The following is a 15,286-nucleotide window of genomic DNA, read 5'->3' as shown; positions in this document are numbered from 1 at the left end:
AGGTTCTTGATCTTCAAGTTTTCACCTGTGTTTTCGCTAGCATTCTCATTACCACCCCCCTGCATTGACGGGAGGATTATTAGCATTATGCGTCTCATTCGCATTCGTATCCTCGTCTTCCAGATTAACCTGGTTACGACGACTTGGCTCGGCTTGCTGGTTCGTCAATGCTTGGATTTGTTGGTCATGCATTTCTCTCATGTTCTGCATGGCCATCTGCATTTCGAACCTGAAGCTCTCCTGTTGTTTAGCCAAAGCTTCTTCGAGCATCTTGGCCACTTGTTCTGCACTTATCATGAGTGTCTCGCGTGGTTGCCCCTCGCTGGATACTGTGTTGTCAGATGCAATCGCGGAGCCAACATCAGATTCTTCATCTTCTGAAGGTAGTCTTGTCCGAACCCTACCATAAGTTCCTCGTGTAATGGATCCAGACTGCAGACGAGTTAGATACCGGGGTACTGGCGGAATTGACTCGGGGTTATCCCATGTCGATGTCCTTTTGCTGGTCATATTGGCGGTGACCCTCGGAAATTCTCCATCTTCAACCATCGTTCTTCTTTGCCGGAAATGCCTATGCCTTGGTTTTGGCGTTTTGGTACTAAGCCTTTCGAACACTAAAATTCTCTCGGGGACTGCCTTGATACAGTTGCACTCAGACAGTACCGCCCGAATGAGCTTTGAATAAGGGCACTGAGTTTCTAGCCTTCGAGGACTTCTCTTTCTGGCTTTGCTCGTACCCCCAGCACGATAGTACAGCTCTTCCGTTTGAAAGTCGGAGCAACCTATCGTGTGTTGGCACGATTTTTCAGGTATAACGCAATCATCATCAGACGATAACGTTTCCTTCTGAGAGTGAATTACCTTCTTCGTACTTTCGAGAGTCACGCGCCTCAAAACGCGCCTTTGTGGGCGTGAATTCTCAACGAGCTCCTGAACTTCAATGCGCAAAGTAGTGCGCTTGGGTGCCATGATTTCTTTGTCATGTTGAGGGTTGCGGCGACTCCCATCATGTTGATTCATTCGGGGCTTTCTTAGTGGGCCCAAACGTCCTTGAATTGGAGCTTTGCTTCGTTCCTCGGGAAGTGGACCGAGGCGCTCCAAGACTGACTTCCTTTTCGGGGATGGTCCTGCAGGATCTCCCGGAGCAGTTGTGGAAATCACCGGCGGTTTGGATTGATTCGCCGGAAGTTGAACTTTCGACGGCTGTAGTTGCTGCTCCTTAGTCTGAATCGCCGCTTCAGACTTCGGTTTCCAAGCTTTGCGGGTTGATGGCGGTTTCTTGGCCACCTCTTACTGACTCCATGGCCTTCACGAATTGTTTCGCAAGGCGTTGACGTTGCCTTTGGTGGGCTCTCTTCGAGAGAGTCACCACGCCCTCTGCGGCAGAAGGGTTGGCCAGAGCAGATCCGACCTGGTTGGGAATTGGAGGAATCTCACCCGATGCGGCTTTAGCATCCAGCAGGGCGAGATCTTCGTTGGTGTTTTCAACATCTTCGTACCAACGAGCCTTTCTCCTGGAGGAGAACTTCTTGGACTTGCGGGGGGAGGTTGATCCGGACGAGGACGACAAGTATTCCTCGAACTTCTGCTGGTCGAACTCGTATTCGACCTCCTCCACGACCGGGATTGAGATCCGCGGCTGCGAAGCTCCGATCTCGGCAGCGAGATCGGCGGGGCGCACTGTGGTCACCAGATTGTTCGCGGGAAAAATCGTTGCTTTCTTCATTATTGATTCCATTGCTATCTTTAAATAACAACTTTTTGAGTTACAAAGATCCGGTCTTTTTATAAGATCCGGTTACAATGAAAATCAAAGAAAATAAAAGAAAGATTACAACTTTTTTTGTTTGTCGAACAAATCGCGAGCTCCTGTTTTGCGGTCGCTCGCTTGTGTGGGTTCTTTGCCTGCGCCGGGTTTTATCCAGGGACCACTCAGATCTAGATTCGCGGTCGATCTACAGCAGTATGACGGGTAATTATTTCACCAAGGAAATAACTAGCCGGGGGGATTGGTTCACCAAGGAAACAATCGCCCAAATCTCGGGATCAAAGACCAAGCTTTGATCCGGAGTACGCCTGCGTAGATCTGAGATCCGGTCCTCTCGAACTCTTGCCTTATTTGGCGTTGACGATCGCCGAGCACCGGATCTGGATGAGCAAATCCTCAAAGTCCCAAAGCTTGGATCTTTTTCTTAGATCTGAGTCTTGAATCCAGCAGGGCTTCGCCTCTAAATTTTCCAACCCCTGAACAAATGAACTAAGCCCTCTATTTATAGGCCATATGAACTGTGCCCGCGCATAGATCTGGGCTTTGGCCGAGCCACCTGTAGGTGGCTCGGTTTAGTCCGAGCCCCTCTAGGTGTTGGGTTTCCGCTGTTTTTTGTCATTGTATCCGTTTTTCGGTTCTGTGGTTGATTTGTCTGGACTCGATTCGTTGACCTGATTTGGCAGTAAATCCGATTCCTGATTTGGCAATAAATCCATTTCTGAGTTCGAGTCCGAAACTGATCTTGATTCGATCGTGATTCGTCCGAGTCCGCCCTTGGTTGGATGACTCGTTGACTCTTCGAACCCTTGGCTTGATTCCACACGCGAATGGATGTATTCCGTTGCTTGCGTGCGATTCGTTAACCTCGTCGCCTCGTTAATCCGCTTCGTTGCGTGTCACTTGGCTTCGGCGTTGTGGACTGACAGTCGTGTTTGGATACGTCGTCCGATGGTCGGTTTATCGAATCGGCGTCGTCGAGCTGTGTTAAGGGACCTATAGGCAGTTTTATACGCCTACATTTCTTATAATAATTTATTTTCTTACTTTAGATATTCAAGAGGCTAGAACCCTCTTGAATTAGATTTATTTTCATGCATTGTAGAGTCGATTTACTTTCATACCTTTATTTTCTTATAATTATTTTGTAGTATAGATTTATTTTCTTGCATAGTTTATATTTTATGTTCTTGTATTATTTGCAAAAGAGGCTGGAACCCTCTTAGGAATTAGTTTTTATTTTTGTTTATTTTTCCTTTCATTCTCTCACTTAGAGGCTAGAACCCTCTTTGGAGTTAGTTTTTATCTTTATTCTCTCCATTTTATTTCTTTATTTTTATTTTCTAAGATGTGGAACTAATTCTTGTAGGAATTCTAAAATTGCATGAATCTAGTTTAATTTCTTTTATGTATTTTGAATTACTCTCTTGTGCTTAAAATGATCATATTTAGGATAATCAAGTAGAGAACTAATTGGTAGGAAAAATTCTAGAATTACTATCTAGTTGTTGTTCATTTCATGAATGTTAATTTGCTTAGATGGTTGATAGGTTATGCTTAACCTTAAGTGGTTTGACAGTCTATACTTAATAAATCTAAAGTAAAATGTGATAAAAAGAGAATGATTCATAATTTATAATTGAAATTGACTTGTGGATTCAATTCTAAATTCCTCATAAATCTAATTGAATCCTCCATCTTTTACAATCTCGGTTTTCCTCTTTATTCTTAATTTTTATTTATTTAATTATTGATTTTATTTTCTTTCTATTTCTTCATCTTTCTTTCCCCACTCTAAATCGAGTTTTGTACCTTTCCACGTTACCATTTGCATCCTTCTTGGTTTTAAATATCCATTTATAACCAATTGGTTTTACACCTTCTGGCAATAGGACAAGTTCCCAAACCTTATTGTCTTGCATAGACTTGTACTCTTTATTCATAGCATCAATCTACTTTTGAGAGTTAGAACTTTTCATGGCCTGAAGGAAGTTGATTGGATCATTTTTTAACATTCCATTATTTTTCTCGTGTTCTTAGAAAAATACAAAATAATCATCCAGAATAGCATTTCTCCTTTCTCTCATGGATCTCTGTAATGACACTATTTCTTATGGTTGTTGAGTTTATTCTTCTGGAACAGGGAGTTGTTTAACATTATCATCTTGAGGTTTCGGATTTACTTATTGATCAATAACAGGTATAGGAACCTGAATATTATCAAAAATAACTGTATGGATTAGGTCTGAAGCCAATTCCTCCTCAAAAGTAATATTTCTAACCTTATTTCTCCCCCCAAACTCAACATCCTCAAAGAATATTACTATTCCCATCTCAAAAATATTCCTGAGTTTGGGATCATAAAACTTATAGCCCCTAGAACGTTCAGAATACCTAATAAAGTAGCTGCTAACTGTTTTGGAGTCTAATTAGACCTATAAGATCTTGCCTTAGATAGACATCCCCAAATATGCAAGTGCTTCAAACTGGGCTTTCAACCAGTCCAAAGCTCATAAGGTATTTTAGAAACTACTTTACATGATACTCTGTTCAGAATGTAAGCTGTTGTCTTTAATGCTTCACCCCAGAGTAACTCTGCTAAAGAAGAATGAGCAATCATACTTCTTACTGTATCTTTAAGATTCATGTTTTGTCTTTCAGTTACACCATTCATGCTGGGTGACCCTTGCATAGTGTACTATAGGACGATACCGTATTCCTCTAGGTAATTTAGAAAATGGTCCTAAATGTTGTTAACCTGAACCATCATATCTGCTGTGGTATTCACCACCACGATCAGATCTAACGGTTTTAATTCTTTTATTGAGTTGATTCTCAACTTCAGCTTTATAGGTTTTGCACATGTCCAGAGACTCAGATTTTTCATGAATGAGATATAGGTACCCATAATGTAAGTAATCGTTTATGAATAATATAAAATATTATTGACCATTCCAAGATGCCGTACAGAATGGCCCACAAATATCTATATGTATCAATTCTAAGACATTTGAAGATCTTTTAGTACCTAATCTCTTAACTTTGGTCTGTTTTCCCTTGATATATTCAACACATACGTCAAAATCTAAAAAATCATGGGAATCCAAAATGCCATCAGACACAAGACGCTCAACTCTACCTTTTGAGATATGACCCAAGCACTTATGTCATAATATCGCTGAATTTTTCTTATTTAATTTACGGTTTGTACCACGTGATTCCACATGCAAGGATTCATTATAATAAGTAATTGTATGAAGCAAATATACGTTGTCATAAGTAATTAAGTAATCGGTTCCCACAATATTTTAATTAAAAGATAAACTGAATTGATTGTTTCCAAATGAACAAGAATAACCTGATTTGTCCATGTGACGCCCCTGGGTTCACACAAGGCTGCAGTCCGAGGTGAAACCAGAAATGTCAAACCTGCCACGCACCACACCGTGCAATAACATGTTTCACCATCACAATTACTATCTCTATAGTGGAATCAACAACAGGTGTAGTACAGAGCAAGTAAAAGATCTTACAACAAATGCTTGATGAAATGATAGGACTCAAATTAATACATCTCATCAATCAAATAAGCTGAAGTACATAGTCAAAGTCTGAAATGAACAATAAAGATCTGGAGACCTCAACATGTCTCAAAGTACATACTGTCTGATACAGGAAATAAGGCACACAGCCTTTATAACTCTAGAACATAAACCTCTCAAGTCTAAAATGTCTCAAGTGGAGTATGAAAATACAGTTAATACATAATAATATAAATCATTTACACAAACATTAATTGGTTTTAGTACTTAGGGAAATACAACACGAGCATAGGTACGTCGAGCGAAATAATCCAAACAAGGAAACCCTCATGTATATACCTTGTATCTCAAATTGTAAATCCCTAAATATTAAACCCGAGATTTGTCACAAGCAAAAATAAAGAAATGAATACAAACCTATCTCTACCAATAAAATGTAAACCTATCAAAGCTATAAAAGGTGACATGTCCAGCCTAGGTAGCTATTTTGTCCCAGCCTCATACAATATGTCGTGTACCCAAACTTGATTTAGTAACATGCTCAAGGTTTAGCAAAAGTCTAAAACATGACAGTAATGGATTATAGTCCAATACGAGGACTTTAAATGGATTATAGTCCAACATGAAGACTTTTATGGATTATAGTCCAACACGAGAACTGCGCATAAGAAGGTATGCATGTTGTAGGCGTATAAAATTGCTTATAGATCCCTTGGCACAGCTCAGCACAAACCGACGAACCAACGAGGCGACGAGGTTAACGAATCGCACGCGAACAACGGAATAAATCCACTTGCGTGCGGGATCAAGCTAACGGGATGAAGAGTCAACGAGTTATCCATCCAAGGGCGGACTCGGACGAATCACGATCGAATCAAGATCAGTTTCGGACTTGAACTCAGAAGTGGATTTACTGCCATATCAGGAATCAGGTCAACGAATCGAGTCCGAACAAGTCAACCACACAACCGAATCACGGACAGAACCGAAAGACGGAAAACGGCAAAAACCACAACACCTAGGGGACTCGGCCAAAACCGAGCCACCTCTAGGTGGCTCGGTGGCCGAGCCACCTATAGGTGGCTAGGTGGCCGAGCCACCTATAGGTGGCCGGCCAGATCTGTGCCCGGGCACAGTTCAGAGTGCCTATAAATAGGGGGCTTGGTTCATTTGTTCAAAGGTTGGATTTTTTGGAGGCGAAGCTCTGCTGGATTCAAAGCTCAGATCTAAAAAAGATTCAAGCTTTGGGACTTTGAAGACTTGCTCATCCAGATCCGGTGCTCGGCGATCGTCAACGCCAAATAAGGCAAGAGTTCGAGAGGAACCGGATCTCAAATCGGATCTCAGATCTACGCAGGCATACTCCGGATCAAAGCTTGGTCTTTGATCCCGAGAACTAAAGGCTACTATTTCCTTGGCGAAATAGTACCCTCGGCTATTATTTCCTTGGTGAAATAATACCCGTCATACTGTGTAGATCTTACCGGATCTAGATCTCGCGGTGGTCCACGGATAAACCCCGGCGCAGGCGAAAAACCCACGCAAGCGAGCGACCGCAAAACAGGAGCTCGTGATTTGTTCGACAAACAAGGATAAAAAGTTGTAATTTTTCTTTTCTTTTATTAGATTTTCATTGTAACCGGATCTTATAAAAAGACTGGATCTTTGTAACCGAAAAACAGTTATTCAAGATAGCAATGGAATCAGTGAAGAAAACAACGATTTTTCCCGCGAACACATGTCTTATTCCCGTACGTACCCTGCTGTACTGACTTAAGCTTGTGTCTGAAATGTCATATTACATGTACAGGTGAAATCATAATCACTGCAATTAAATACTCCATAAACAAGGCACTCCTCAAGTTCACTTGAAGGATATTGGCCTTCGAAGTTTGTTACAATCCTTGTATGGTAATCAGATTATAGACTTAGATAATGGAACCACCCTTACTGCTGCTACTCATCATTTAGCTATTAGAAATTATTTTCAAACCTTATATGATGAGCATACAGCTAGGCATGGTGTAGCTACACAACAGTCTATAGCTTCGGTTTCTTCGAGCTCATCCCGAGGTAAAAGTATAAGTTTTGATAGGTATACAATGGTAGCTGAGCTAACTGGTGGATCTGGACTTGGATCGTCATCATTGGAGGTTTCTAAAATAGATGAATATTTATCTGCTTTTTTAGTTAAATGTCAAGGAAATGTTTTAGATATTTTACAATGGTGGAAAGTATATAGGTCTATTTCATATCCTATACTTTCCACCATGGTTCGTGACTTACTAACAGTGCAGGTTTCGATGGTAGCTTCGGAATCCGCCTTCAGCACAGCAGGACATGCTTGGATCCGTATACTGTACAAGCGGTGATGTGCTTACAAGATTGGTGGAGGTACGATCAGCGAACGCAAGACATCGATCGGATGGCTGGAATTGAAGATAAATTTGAAGAATTGGGACTAGCAGATAGATATAAAGAATAAATAATATTAATCAAATTATAATTTTTATATCTTAGCTTAAAATTTGTAAAGAATTATTTTAAAAATAGTTGCAAATGATAGTGATATATGTTAGTAGGTGCCAACCTAGTTGGGATGTACTTATCTATTGTGATGCGATGAATTCCAAAATAAACTTGTACTTGTAATTTGTAAATAATTTATTAAATATTAATAAAGAATTTATTTTTATTATTTTTTATTTGTAATTTATGTCATTATAAGTGATTAATAAAATTATTATTTTTATTAATTTTTCTTGTCTTTTTTTGTATAATTTAAATTTTAAATAAAATTAAAAAAAAGAAAACAAACCGGGTCGCCCAGAAACCCGGCCGGCGGTCGGGCCCGCGTGAAGGGACCGCGTGCCCCGGACGCCGCCCTGGGGTATCCCGGCCTTCGGTCCGGGCTTTCCCGGTTTGCCTGGCTCGGGCCGGCCCGGATATCCTGTCGCAAATGATCAAATCTGTTTGGACAAACTTTAGGGCGCCAAACGGTTTAAGTCGTTGTAAATTATTAAAGAGGCAAACAATTAAAACTATTTGGGATTCTTGTCCAAAGCGTTACAACCGTTTGGGCGACCGTTTGGGTAAACTTAGGCCCTGAAATCCGGGTGCTATTTGGGATTTTTTGTCCAAAACGGTTACAACCGTTTGGCCGAGGGTCGGCCGGCCCGGGGCGCTCCGGGCCAAGGCGCGGCCCGGGGGTCCCGGGCCGGCCCGCAGGGGACCGCCGGGCCGGAGTTTACTCGCAAAATGGTCGCCCAAACGGTTGTAACCGTTTGGACAAAATCCCAAATAGTTATAACTGTTTGGTTCTTTAATAAAATTACAAACGACTTAAACCGTTTGGCCTAAAGTTTGTCCAAACAGATTTAACCATTTGGATAGATATCTGTCCAAATGGTTACAACAATTTGTACAACTTTAGGCCAAAGGGTTCCATCTGTCCAAATGGTTACAAGAATTTCTACAACTTTAGGCCAAACGGTTAGAACCGTTTAGCCAGTTGTCTGTCCAAACGGTTGGCATCGTTAGGACAATTTTTTGGCCAAATAGTTTAGACTGTTCGGCCAATGATTACTCAATATCTCACAATGAAACAAAAAACATATACATACACAAATAAAATCAAAAGCATATAATATGTACATATCATAAAAAGCATTCAACCCATCCAATATTCAACTAAACGAAAAGCATCCAATATTATATATTTGTCTCTAATATCCAAAATGTCTCAAATGTCCAAAATAAGATTAAAGTGGCCCGATCCATCCAATCAAGGAACGAAAGAAATTCCTCAAAGAATGTCCTACTGGGACAAGTCCGAACGCCTCAAGTCTGCAAATATGTTAGCAATATTCTCCTATGATAAACATTAAGCGCTGGAAGTAAAAGTGTGAGTAGTCGAAGTAGGACGACCAAAATATGGTATATCAGCGTCGTGCAGAGGAATTGATGCAGAACAAGTAAAAGATGGTGGACAATTAAGAGTGGGTGAGAGACGAGTGCCCTGAGAATTAAGCTATAAAGTAATAGCAATGTATGGGTTTATATATATCTGAGTGTTAAGTATATGTGTATGTTTATGTGTGTATAAGTATTAGATGAATGTATATTTGTGTATGCCTATGACGCCCCTAGTTTCACACATGGCTACAGTCCAAGGTGAACCTAGAGATGTCAAACCTATCATGCACTCACACTGTGCAAAACAAGTTCAACCAATCACAACAATATCCTCTAGTAGAATCGAAAATAAAGTGTAGGTACAAACAGGCAATAGAATTAAATAACTATAAATGAGATGACATAGGAAAGAGTATCTCATAAATAAGTCATGTCTCAAATAACAAGTCTGAAATAAATCCGACATCCTGAAATATGCAACACGACATAAATCAACTAAGAATGTACCAAGGCTCACAGCCTTTACAAAGTGAGAAAAAAAAAGAAAACTTTAATAATTGAATTTAAAGTCAGTCTATTGTGGAGTCTCATCTACTAGCTCATATGACCGCGACTATGCATGAACTCCATCATTATGCGACTCTCCGATGCACTAAACCGCTTGAAAAGAAAAAAAAGAACAACAACAAAAGCGTCAGAGCGTTAAAGCAAGATCATCTCAATCCGCCCCTAAGGGAAGGGCTACTACATGTAGTGGAAGCTCTATCTATTAAGCATAGTCTACCTAGATCATTTTCCCCATATCTAATAGTATTAATACTTAGAAATATACAACACGGGACATAGTACGTCGAGCGAAATAATCCAAACAAGAAAACCCTCATGTATATACCATATGTCTCAATTGTAGATATCTAAATATTAATGCCGAACTATGGAAAGGAACAACACATTCAACATCAGAGTAAAATATATATATATATCTCATCTACTAACAAGTGAGTGTCTCAGATGTAAAACTGCTCATGAATGAGTTATACCAAATTTAGTGCCCGCCAAACACATTGGGCTGCCAAGTCATATAAGTTATCTTTTCTGATTCCCTGTGCATGACAACTATTAAGCATTTTAAACTCTGCGCATAACTATACGGAAACGAAACTATAGGTTCTGCGCACACCCGTGCGAATATAACAATATAGGTACACCAACCTCTGTGCACACTTGTACGAATACCATAATATAGGTTCAATAATCTCTACGCACACTCTAGTGCAGATACCATAATATAGGTTCAACAACATCTGTGCTCACTCTAGTACGAATACCATAATATAGGTTCAACAATCTCTACACACTCTATTGGGGATACTATAATATAGGTTCACAAACCTCTACGCACACTCTAGTACGGATACCATAATATAGGATCAACAACCTCTGTTCACACTCTAGTGCGGATACCATAATATAGGTTCAATAACCTCTACGCTCACTCTAGTGAGGATACCATAATATAGGTTCAATAACCTATGCGCACACTCTAGTGCGGATACCATAATATAGGTTCACAAATCTCTGTGCATACTCTAGTGCGGAAACCATACTATATTGATTCAACAACCTCTTCGCACACTAGTGCGGATACAAATTCAAAGGAAAAGTGTACTTGAAACAATACTTAACAAAATCCCATTTTAGGGAATCAACACGTGTACTACGACACTATTCATGTATAAATATGATCACAAATGTACTATCATGAAACTCGAGCCTCGAGCTCGCATTTCAAATCAAAACAACACAATGTCAAGAAGATCAGCCTTAGTAGTCGACTACTAAGCTTAGTAGTCGACTACACTGAGTCTACTCAGACTCTATAAAACATTGTTTCCGTCGAAAGTCGTCTTCATTATCGATTTTATTATAACTTTAGTCGTTTATAACAAATTCAAATAATAGAAGTAAAAGATTACAAATTTCTTAAAAATAAACACAAGATTCGTTTATCGGCTCTTGCTTGCGTAGGTTTTTGGCCAGTGACGGGGACGTTGATATCCATGGACTACCAAGCGACCATATCAGATTCGAAGCTTCGTAGATTCATGAAGGAATTGAGAGCTTCTTCTTCGTGCTGATGAAATCGCTCCAATCTCCTCCTCTCTTCTGAAATTCGTGGCTCTTCAATCTTCAGTTCGGCAAGGCTTTGCCAACGCTCGAGAATTTCAGATCTAAAAAAATAAAGGCCCTGGGGCTGTATTTATAGGCTTAGGGACCCCTGTTTTCAGATAAGAATGATCGATTCAATCTTATCTTCAGTTATAACCACTTAACCGCGTTCTTGGATGATATCAGATCAGTTGGAGCAAATCCAGGCGGTTAACGATCGAAAAACCGCCAAAAACAGCCAAAATCAGCCTTTTTTGTATTGCAGATGCTCGTGGGTGTCTCGACGTGGATGAGACACTTATGAGTGTCTCGGCCAAGCCAAGACATTCATGGGTGTCTTGGTTTGGCTCTTCCTTCGGATCGTGTATTCCGTCCGTTTTCGCTGTATTTTATTCATCCGAACTCGGAATCACACAATCCAGGATGCATCAAAAAGCCGACGAGGAGATCTACAAACTCTCATGATTGCATCATATGTGGAGTGGACAGAACATGGAGGCGTTTCGTCTTTCGTAAGTGACGCGGAGCTCCCAATCAGTTCGTTGCATGGTCCGTCGACTCACTTCATGCGTTTGTCGACGTCGATTAAGCTTTTGTGACTCGAATAGCGACGTTCATCGTCTTCTCTCTGTCTCAAGCCATGTATAGGGACCTATTGGCCATTTTTGATGCCTACAGATACCCCCTCTAAAGTGTTTCAGTCTTATTTTTTTTATAGAGGAGCCTGAAATACTTTGGATATGGTTGGTCCAACCTTTAGTCAGTGTAAAAGGACCTGTAGTTAGCTTCGATTTTTCATTCCTTCGATTTTCAATCTATTTGACATTTTAACGAATAGCTGAAGTTTCCCCGGTGCTGCATTTATCGTCTGGCCATCGTCAGAATCTTGAATCAAAATTGGTGAATTGATTTTGGTTCGTATCATCAAGTTGACTTTGAACTAACCATCTCCATCATGATATATATTAACTTACGTTGATTTTCATTGCAACGTGTTGACTGGCGCTGATCTAGGGTTTCAAATCACCCGGCGTTGACATTTTCATCGCAATGCGTTGACTGGCGTTGACCTAGGGTTACGTGTTGATCGGCGTTGATTTAGGGTTTCGAATCGCCCGACGTTGACTTTTCGTCGTAACACATTGACCGGTGTTGACCTTTTCATCGCAACGCGTTGACTGGCGTTGACCTAGGGTTACGCGTTAACTGGCGTTGACCTAGGGTTTCGAATCGCCTGACGTTGACTTTTCATCGTAACGCGTTGACTGGCATTGACCTAGGGTTACCCATTGACCGGCGTTGATATAGGGTTTCGAATCGCCCGACGTTAACTTTTTGTTGCAACGTGTTGACCGGTGTTGACCTTTTCATCGTAATGCGTTGACTGGCAATGACCTAGGGTTACGCGTTGATCGGTATTGACCGAGGGTTTCGGATTGTCCGGTGTTGACTTTTCCATTGCAACGCCTTGACTGGCGTTGACCTAGAGTTTCAGATCGCCCGGCGTTGACTTTTCGTCATAATGCGTTGATTACCGTTGACTTAGGGTTACACGTTGACTGGTGTTGACCTAGGGGTTCGAATCACCCGACGTTGACTTTTCGTCGTAACGCATTGACTGGCGTTGACCTAGGGTTACGCGTTGACCGACGTTGACCTAGGATTTCGAATCGCCCGGCGTTGACTTAGGGTTTCGAATCGCCCGGTGTTGACTTTTTCATCACAACGCATTGACTGGCGTTGACCTAAGGTTACGCGTTGACCGGCGTTGACCTAGGGTTTCGGATAGCCCGCCAGTGACTTTTTCATTACAACGTGTTGATTGCCGTTGACCTAGGGTTACGTGTTGACCGGCGTTAACCTAGGGTTTCGAATCGCCCGACGTTGACTTTTCTTATAACGCATTGACTAGCGTTGGCCTAGGGTTACGTGTTGACCGGCGTTGATTTAGAGTTTCGAATCGCCCGTCGTTGACTTTTCGTTGCAACACGTTGACCAACGTTGACTGGCGTTAACCTAGGGTTACGCGTTGCCCTGCGTTGACCTAGGGTTTCGAATCGCCAGGCGTTGACATAACGCGTTGACTGGCATTGACCTAGAGTTACGCGTTGCCCGACGTTGATCTAGGGTTTCGAATCGCCCGACGTTGACTTTTTGTTGGAACACGTTGACCGGTGTTGACCTTTTCATCGCAATGCGTTGACTGGCGTTGACCTAGGGTTACGCGTTGATCGGTATTGACCTAGGGTTTCGGATCACCCGGTGTTGACTTTTCCATTGTAACGCCTTGACTGGCGTTGACCTAGGGTTACGTCTTGATCAGCGTTGACCTAGGGTTTTGGATCGCCCAGCGTTGACTTTTTGTCACAACGCGTTGATTGTCATTGACCTAGGGTTATGCATTGACCTAGGGGTTCGAATCGCCCGACGTTGACTTTTCGTCGCAACGCATTAACTGGCGTTGACCTAGGGTTACACGTTGACCGCTGTTGACCTAGGGTTTCGAATCGCCCGGCTTTGACTTTTTCATCGCAACATGTTGACTGACGTTGACCTAGGGTTACGCGTTGACCGACGTTGACCTAGAATTTCGAATCGTCCGGTGTTGACTTAGGGCTTCAAATCGCCCGGTGTTGACTTTTTCATCGCAACGCGTTGACTGGCGTTAACCTAAGGTTACGCGTTGACCGGCGTTGATCTAGGGAGATAGCCCGTCGTTGACTTTTTTATTACAACTTGTTGATTGTCGTTGACCTAGGGTTACGTGTTGACCGGCGTTAACCTAGGGTTTCGAATCGATCGGCGTTGACTTTTCTTACAACGCGTTGATTGGCGTGTTGATTTTCATCAGAATGACCAACCACTGGTGAAATTAGGTGATACAGGCTCGTAAAAATACCCGGGGGTTCGAACTGGACCAAGACACCTGTGGGTGTCTTGGCATTGGGTGTCTCGGCCCAAAGGCAAAGACACTCCCCTACCTCTTTTTTTCGTATTTTGCTTCTTCTTGTTGTACTTTTCTCCCTCTTTCCAAAATTTCAAATAGACTTCCATTCCCTCTCAAACTCTTCTTCCTCCTCTCATCCAAAAAGCTCCATTTCTTTTTCTTTTTTTTTCAAGAACTCTAAACCCATCAAAACACTTGCCTTTAAAACCCCTCAACCCTCCAACAATATTTCGGATTTTTCGCCCTCATTATTTGGCCGAAAATTGTCCCCTCTCAAAGCTAGGGCTCATCTCATCTTCAAGCTCAAGACTTGATCTTTTGGAGTTGGGTTTTCAAGCTCTTGGTTTGGGTAAGCTCCTCTTCAACTCTCTCTCTTCTTCTTTTTTTAAGAAAGATTGAAACTTCATGCTTGTAATGAGGGTATGCCATGAATTTGTATGCAAAGATGGTATCTTTTTGTTTTCATGAGTTAGGTTTTGTGTAAAAGATTGAATCTTGAAGGTTGGTTTTGAAGATGGCCGAATTTTGAGGGGTTTTATGCAAAAAACTAGGGCTAAAATTTTGAGGGGCTTTTGTGCAAAAATGGACTAAAATTTTAAGTGGACTGAAATTTTGGGACTGAAATTCCATGCCCATTTGACCAAACCTTGAGGGGTGCAAAAGGCTAAATATTGTTGAGGGGTTTATTTGCAAAAGCAACTGAATATTATAGAGGGGCTTATTTGCAAAAGGGATAAAATATTAGGGTTGAAATTTCAAGAGTTTGGACCACATACCCATGACCAAAAGTTTGAGAAGTGTATGTGCAAATTGGACCGAAATTTGTAGGGGGGTCTATTTACAAAATTGGCCGAGTTTTGTGATATCGAGGATGTTAGGTGAACAAACACGACGTTCATAGCCAAATTCAAATGTGTTTATGGCTAAAATTCAACCTTGAACATGAAG

This window comes from Asparagus officinalis, chromosome 9 (genome assembly GCF_001876935.1).
Source record: "Asparagus officinalis chromosome 9, Aspof.V1, whole genome shotgun sequence".
Taxonomy (NCBI): domain Eukaryota; kingdom Viridiplantae; phylum Streptophyta; class Magnoliopsida; order Asparagales; family Asparagaceae; genus Asparagus; species Asparagus officinalis.
The sequence above is the reverse complement of the archived record's forward strand: the minus strand, read 5'-3'. Positions refer to the sequence as shown.